We start from the raw sequence: 7,043 nt of genomic DNA, 5'->3' as shown, positions 1-7,043 counted from the left end.
ATATCCTTTATGGAGATCAAAAGAGTAATATGGTGAGTGATTGTACAATCTGAAGATATTTGAAAAAAGCAAAAAAGGGATCACATATATTTTGCGAGCCAACATCTACTACAGAATTGGTTGATGGACAACAATGGATGTAGGCTCGCAAAACATGTATTAAATATTGCACTTCCCATAGAACTGATAAGAAACCTCCGAACACGATCAAGCTTAGTTAGTCTTTTCTGTTGGATTAATTATGCATCTCTGGGATGTCATTAGCAGAAACAGAATGCATCTAGATCACCTAAAAGCATGAACAAAGAAGGGTTTAGGGGATCATTACATGTCACGGCAGTGGACATGATCGCCTGCTTGATGCAGGCGTGATGCAGGGGTGATGTAGTCGAGGTAGAAGTCCTCCTCAATGTCCTGATGCCCTCAGGACGCCACCGGCACTGCCCGGGGATGGCAGCGGCGGCTGGAGTAGGTCTTCCCGTCGCTGCAGCGCTCCCCCTGATCGGATGGGGTGAGAGAATATCGGGAGGGGTGTGAAACCGTATGAGAATTGTGATCGCGCAGGTTGCCAACCCTCTCCCGTACCCCCTTTTATCTAGCGCTGGCGACAGGGGACCTAAACCATCAGTTGGTTTGGGTGCCCCCGATCAGGGCGCCTTAGTTGGGATAAAACCCCACGTACGTTGGTGCGTGGGGCCTTTTCATTAACGTTATCTTCCCTTTTTTCTATTAAACTAATAGATCTAACTGGCATGTTTAAGCCGTCAGATCAAAACCAACATTCTCCCCCTTGATCGTTAGGCTTAACTTCATTCGCCCATTCTACATAGGAATGATGTACCAAAGTGAGGTGTTACAACAGCTCGAAACGCCATAGAAGCTCAACACTTATAGCACACCTGCCTATTTCAAAATGGAAAACATTTTGCTAATTGGGAGTGGTTTATTTTAATGGTCCTCTTATTCCAAAATCATCAGGCTTCCAGTAGTCCCATGCCGGCAACATGCTCACGAAAAATACTGGGTGGTAAGCCTTTTGTTAGCGGATCCGCAAGCATATGCTTCGTTCTTATATGTTTAACATCAACTGTTTGATCCTGGATTCTGTCTTTCACAACACGATACTTTATGTCAATGTGTCTGGCAGCATTACTTGACATGTTGTTACTCGTATAGAAAACTGCCGGTTCATTATCGCAGTACAATAAAATTGGTTTAGATATAATGTCAACCACTTTAAGTCCGGGAATAAAATTCTTTAGCCATACAGCCTGCCCGGTGGCCTCATAACATGCTACAAATTCTGCTTGCATCGTAGATCCAGCAGTTAACGTTTGTTTGGAGCTCTTCCATGATATAGCTCCTCCCGCGAGTGTGAATATATAACCTGACGTGGATATCATACTATCCACACACCCGGCAAAATCAGAGTCTGAATAACCAACAATTTCTAGGTTATCAGTTCTTTTATATGTAAGCATGAAATCCTTAGTTCCTTGCATATAACGCAAGACTTTCTTTGCGGCCTTCCAGTGGTCCGATCCTGGATTTGATTGGTATCTGCCAAGTATCCCGGTTACAAAACATAAGTCTGGGCGTGTACACACTTGAGCATACATGATGCTTCCGACAGCTGAAGCATAAGGAACCGACTTCATCTGATCAGTTTCATATTGGTTCCTCGGACATTGAAATGTCCCAAACTTATCGCCCTTAACTATAGGAGCAGGTGAGGGTGAGCACTTATGCATATTGATTTTTTTTAGTACTCTCTCAAAGTATGCTTTTTGAGATAGTCCTAACGTTCCTATGGACCTATCTCGATGAATCTCGATGCCGAGGACATACAAGGCTTCACCAAGATCTTTCATATCAAAACTGGATGACAGAAAATTCTTGGTCTCATGCAGCATATCCTTATCACTACATGCCAACAATATGTCATCAATGTATAGGACTAAAAATGTGAACCTATTGCCTTTAAACTTATCGTATATGCAGTTGTCCACAACATTTTTGGTGAAACCGAAAGTTTTAATAATTTTATCAAACTTGAGGTACCACTCTCTTGAAGCTTGCTTCAAGCCATAAATTGATTTCTTTAGACGACATGCTAAATGTTCCTTCCCTTCCACAACAAAGCCTTGTGGCTGAGCCATGTAAACATTTCTTTTAAGTCACCATTTAGAAATGTCGTTTTAACATCCATTTGGTGTAGTTTTAGGTCGTAATGAGCTACTAATGCCATTATGATTCTCAAAGAATCCTTGGTTGACACAGAAGAGAAGGTTTGCTTATAATCAATGCCTTCTCTCTGTGTATACCCTTTTGCCACTAGCCTTACCTTGAACCGTTCGACATTCCCTTTGGAATTATACTTGGTTTTGTAGACCCACTTGTAGCCTACTTTCTTAGCTCCATCGGGAACTTCTACTAAGTCCCATACGTCGTTTGAGCCCATAGATTTCAACTCGTCTTCCATGGCAACCAACCATTTGGACGAATTTTCGCTTTTAATGGCTTCCTTATATGAGGTTGGATCCTCCACCTTCCCCACATCATTCATGTCCTCCATCAGAAAAGTGATATAATCATCTATATGGCTTTCTTCCTCTCACGCCGTGGTCTACCCATGGGCGGAGGTGGTGGTGGAACATCATCATTTTCATTATTTTCTTGGAGATCCTCATTTGTGTTTGGATTCTCATTATTAGTTTCTGGATCACCATTAGACTGAGAGACTGAACCATGAGATTCAGGATCATCAGATGTCACATTTCTTCGTATTGGAAAAACAATCTCTTGGATAGTCGGGGATGGCACACAAACCCACTTCTCCTCAAGATCGATCTCCCTTAAATTTGTGACCTCATTATCCTCAGAAAATACCACTTGCCTAGTCTCCACAAACTTGGTGGTGTGACTTGGACAATAAAAACGATATCCCTTCCCCCTATGAGGGTATCCAACGAAGAAACAGCTAACTATTTTTGGATCCAATTTCTTAAGTTGTGGATTGAAAACTTTAGCTTCAGCAGGGCAACCCCACACTCGTAAGTAATTCAGGCTCAGTTTCTTTCCCGCCCACATCTCGTAAGGTGTGTTCGGTGCTGACTTAGTTGGAGCAAGATTTAGTATGTGTGCAGTTGTCTTTAATGCCTCTATCCAAAGGCTTACTAGTAAACTAGAGTGACTAAGCATGCTTCACACCATATCCATAAGGTGCGGTTGCGGCGCTCGGCCACACCATTTTGTTGTGGTTCACCAGGCATTGAGTACTGAGCAACGATTCCATTTTCAGATAAGAACTTGGCAAAAGGTCCAGGAATCTGCCCATAAGGAGCATGCCTACCATACTACTCTCCCCCGCGATCAGACCGTACAACTTTGATTTTTGCGTTCAGTTGATTTTCAACCTCCGCTTTATATACTTTGAATTTCTCCAAAGCTTCCGATCGGTCACGTATGGGATAAATATACCCATAGCAGGAAAAGTCGTCTGTGAATGTAATGAATGAATCAAAACCATCTACAGACTTAGCATTAAGGGGTCCACATATGTCGGTGTGAATTAATTCTAAAACCCCTGTGGCTCTTACTCACTAGTAGAAAACGAATCTTTAATACCGGTTCATAAGGGCCTTTAGTGCCGGTTGCAGCTTCTGCAACCGGCACTAAAGAGTGGAGACTAAAGGCCCCCCTCCCTTTAGTACCGGTTCGGCACGAACCGCCACTAAAGGCCCACCACGTGGCGTGAGCTCGCGCCGTGGTATGGGGGACCTTTAGTACCGGTTGGTGTTACCAACCGGTACTAAAGGTTTTTTTTTTGAAATTATTTTTTGAAAATTTTGGGAAAAAATTTTGTTTTTTTTATTTTCAATTTTCTGAATTATTTGATGATTTAGTCTCTAATTGCCCCTCTTAACTACTCAAGTGTGGATCACTCATCCCAAATCGTCTAACTTCCTGACCGGTCATCTATCCTCTCACTCCCCCAGTTTGAGCACGCTTAACTTCCGAGTTCTATGCCCCCTACTTTCCAAGTCTGCACTTATTGTTTTCCTGACAAATGTAAGTTGTAAATCCTATTAACCCTCAGCAGTTTAGCTTGAGCATTAGGTCACACATTTCACCGTTTGAGTTTGAAACTATTATTCTAAAAAACAGTAATTATTTAGTAACACTAATATTTCTTGAATAAGTTTGACCATAGTTTGACCACAGTTTGATCATAGTTTGACCAGATTTGACCAAAATTCAAAAAAATGAAATAATTATTTAGTAACACTAATATTCTTGAATAAGTATGTAGTAACATTAATACTTCTTGAATAAGTAGTCTGACCATAGTTTGACCAGATTTAACCAAAATTAAAAAAACTTAAATTTGAGCATATCTTTTTCTCCTTTTGGAATTTGAGGATTCTAAAAAAATTGAACTGGTACTATAGTCTATCAAAATTGGATGCGGTTTTTCATCCTGAATTTTTTGATATATTATACGTTTTTTTCCGACATCGTATGCAAAAGTTATAGCCGTTTTACATTTTTCCTACACTTTTTGCAAAACATGTCCAAATTTAAGTTTTTTAATTTTCCTAACTAGTAGATGTAGTAATATAACTACATCTCGAAGAATTTTATTTTTTGAATTTTTATCATTTTCTTTTGTATTTTCCAAAACTGAAATGGCGATACACCGGGGGGGGGGGGGGGGGGGTAGAGTTTGAAAATTGCCCTTTAGTATCGGTTTGTGCCACGAACCGGTACTATAGGTCAAACCCCTTTAGTACCGGTTCGTGGCACGAACCGGTACTAAAGGTTAGCCCTTTAGTACCGGTTTGTGCCACGAACCGGTACTAAAGATGATCGTGGGGCCCCGGCCTGATGCCAGCCTGCCACCACCCCTTTAGCCGGTACTAAAGGTTCAAAACGAACCGGCATTAATGCATAGTCGTTCGAACCGGCACTAATGGTACCATTAATACCGGGCCAAAATCGAACTGGGGTCCTTTTTCTACTAGTGACTGCTCCTTTCTTAATTGTTTTTGTGAATTTTCCTTTAATGCAGTCGACACATTTGTCTGCATCTGAGAAGTCTAATGGGAGGAGTATTTCATTTTTAACTAAGCGTTACATTCTCCCCCTCGAAATGTGGCCCAAACGACAATGCCACAATTTTGAAGAATTGCTAACTTCTCTCCATTTCTTCTCAACATTAATTTCATCATTCACATGCATAACTGAATCACTATTAAGAGATAACATGTATAGTTGGCCTCGTCTAACACCGATTCCTACATTCTTATTACATTTGATCAAAGCAAATTGTTTCTTGCCAAAATGGCACTCATACATATCATCATCTAAACGAGAAACTGAAATCAAATTCCTACTTAAGATAGGCACATAATAACATTATTCAATCGACGAGTGTGGCCAGTGTGTAGCTCCAACGTGAGAGATCCCACAACTTCAACATCGGCATCAACTCAAGCTTAAGCTTTCTTGTTCCTCCTCATGGTTTGGATCGTATCAAATCCCTGCATAGAGTTAGCAACGTGAGTGGTTTCCCCTGAATCAATCCACCATGACTTTATAGAAAAATCAACATAAAGAGCTTCATCTACAAAAGTAATTTCATCAATACCTCTTCTGTTCATCCATTTTAGAAAGCCTGGGCAGTCCCTTTGATAGTGTCCCTCATCTTTGCAGAAGTTACAAGCATTTTCTCCAGCAGTGGAGCTGCTAGGAGCAGAAGAAGAACTGTAGGCTTCTTTACCCTTGAATTCCTTAGGGTTGAATGGCTTAGTGCCTTCTTTCTTGACTTGCCTTTTCTGAGGCTTGGGGAGACCTTGCCCGTCATGCTTTCTCTTGTTAGAGACAACATGAAAGATATGGTCTTTCTTCTGCCTCATGATCCTCTCTTCCTCCTGGACGATCCTTGCGGTCATCTCAGAGAGTTGCCATTTTTCCTTTAGAGAGTTATAGTCGACCTTAAATTGTTCAAACTCTTCTGGAAGAGACTCAAGAATAATTATGACAAGAAGGGCTTCACTTAAAGAACACTCCAAAGCCTTAAGTTTGGTGTAAGCATTTACCACCCTCAATATGTGTTGCCTAACGTTTCCGTCAATAGTGTATTTCTGAAAAAGCTTAGCAAAAATCTCATGAGCATACACTTTGTCGGAGCCTTTAAATTGCTCCTCCATTTCAGTGAGGAATTCTTTAGCGGTGTCTTTCTTAGGGATTGCTTCAGAAATGTCCGGCGATGTTGTCGCTTTCATGATGAGAAGCGCAATATGGTTGGACTTATTCCACTTTTCCATCTTAACATCATAGTCCTTCTTGAGTTCTGCATACCCTGTAGCCCCTGCCACAGGTGCCACATGTTTTTCTTCCCTCAAGGCATAGTCAAAACTCATTACAACCCAAACATAATTTGACTTGGGACTTCCAACGAGGGAAGTTACTCCCCGTAAGTGGTTCGATCGTGTCGGATCGGAATGGAGCGGAAGCTGAAATCATCATAAAAATTCATAAGTAAACTCACATGATTATAAATTTACATTGGTAAATAAACAAACATGCCAAGTATTTAATTTCAACTCCATGTCAAAGAACCGTTGGGCAGAAAAAAACAAGGAATTAAAATATCATAGGGGATGACTCATAATAATAAAACAACGTTGGTCCAAATTAAAATTAGAGTCATTTCATTCTCAATTTAAACATCAACATAAAAAAACATTATCATTATTTGATGTCTAAAAGAGTTCATCATCCAAAAACACATAATAAATCCTGAATAAAATATCTCGTTGCTTCAATTTTACCCAGAATAATAATGTGTTTATTATATTTTTATGCATTTTTGGTTTAAACAGTGCAAAACATAATATTTATTAACTTATTCGCACTGGAAAAGAACATAAAAACGCGACAGTGATTTTGGCCGAAATACCCCACAGTTATTCAACGGCCCAACCCAGCAGCGAAAAATGTAAAGAGAGAGAAAAAAAAACGCGCTGCGCTAAGGCAAC

This window comes from Triticum aestivum, chromosome 5B (assembly GCF_018294505.1).
Source record: "Triticum aestivum cultivar Chinese Spring chromosome 5B, IWGSC CS RefSeq v2.1, whole genome shotgun sequence".
Classification (NCBI taxonomy): Eukaryota; Viridiplantae; Streptophyta; class Magnoliopsida; order Poales; family Poaceae; genus Triticum; species Triticum aestivum.
Note: the sequence above shows the minus strand (reverse complement) of the source record.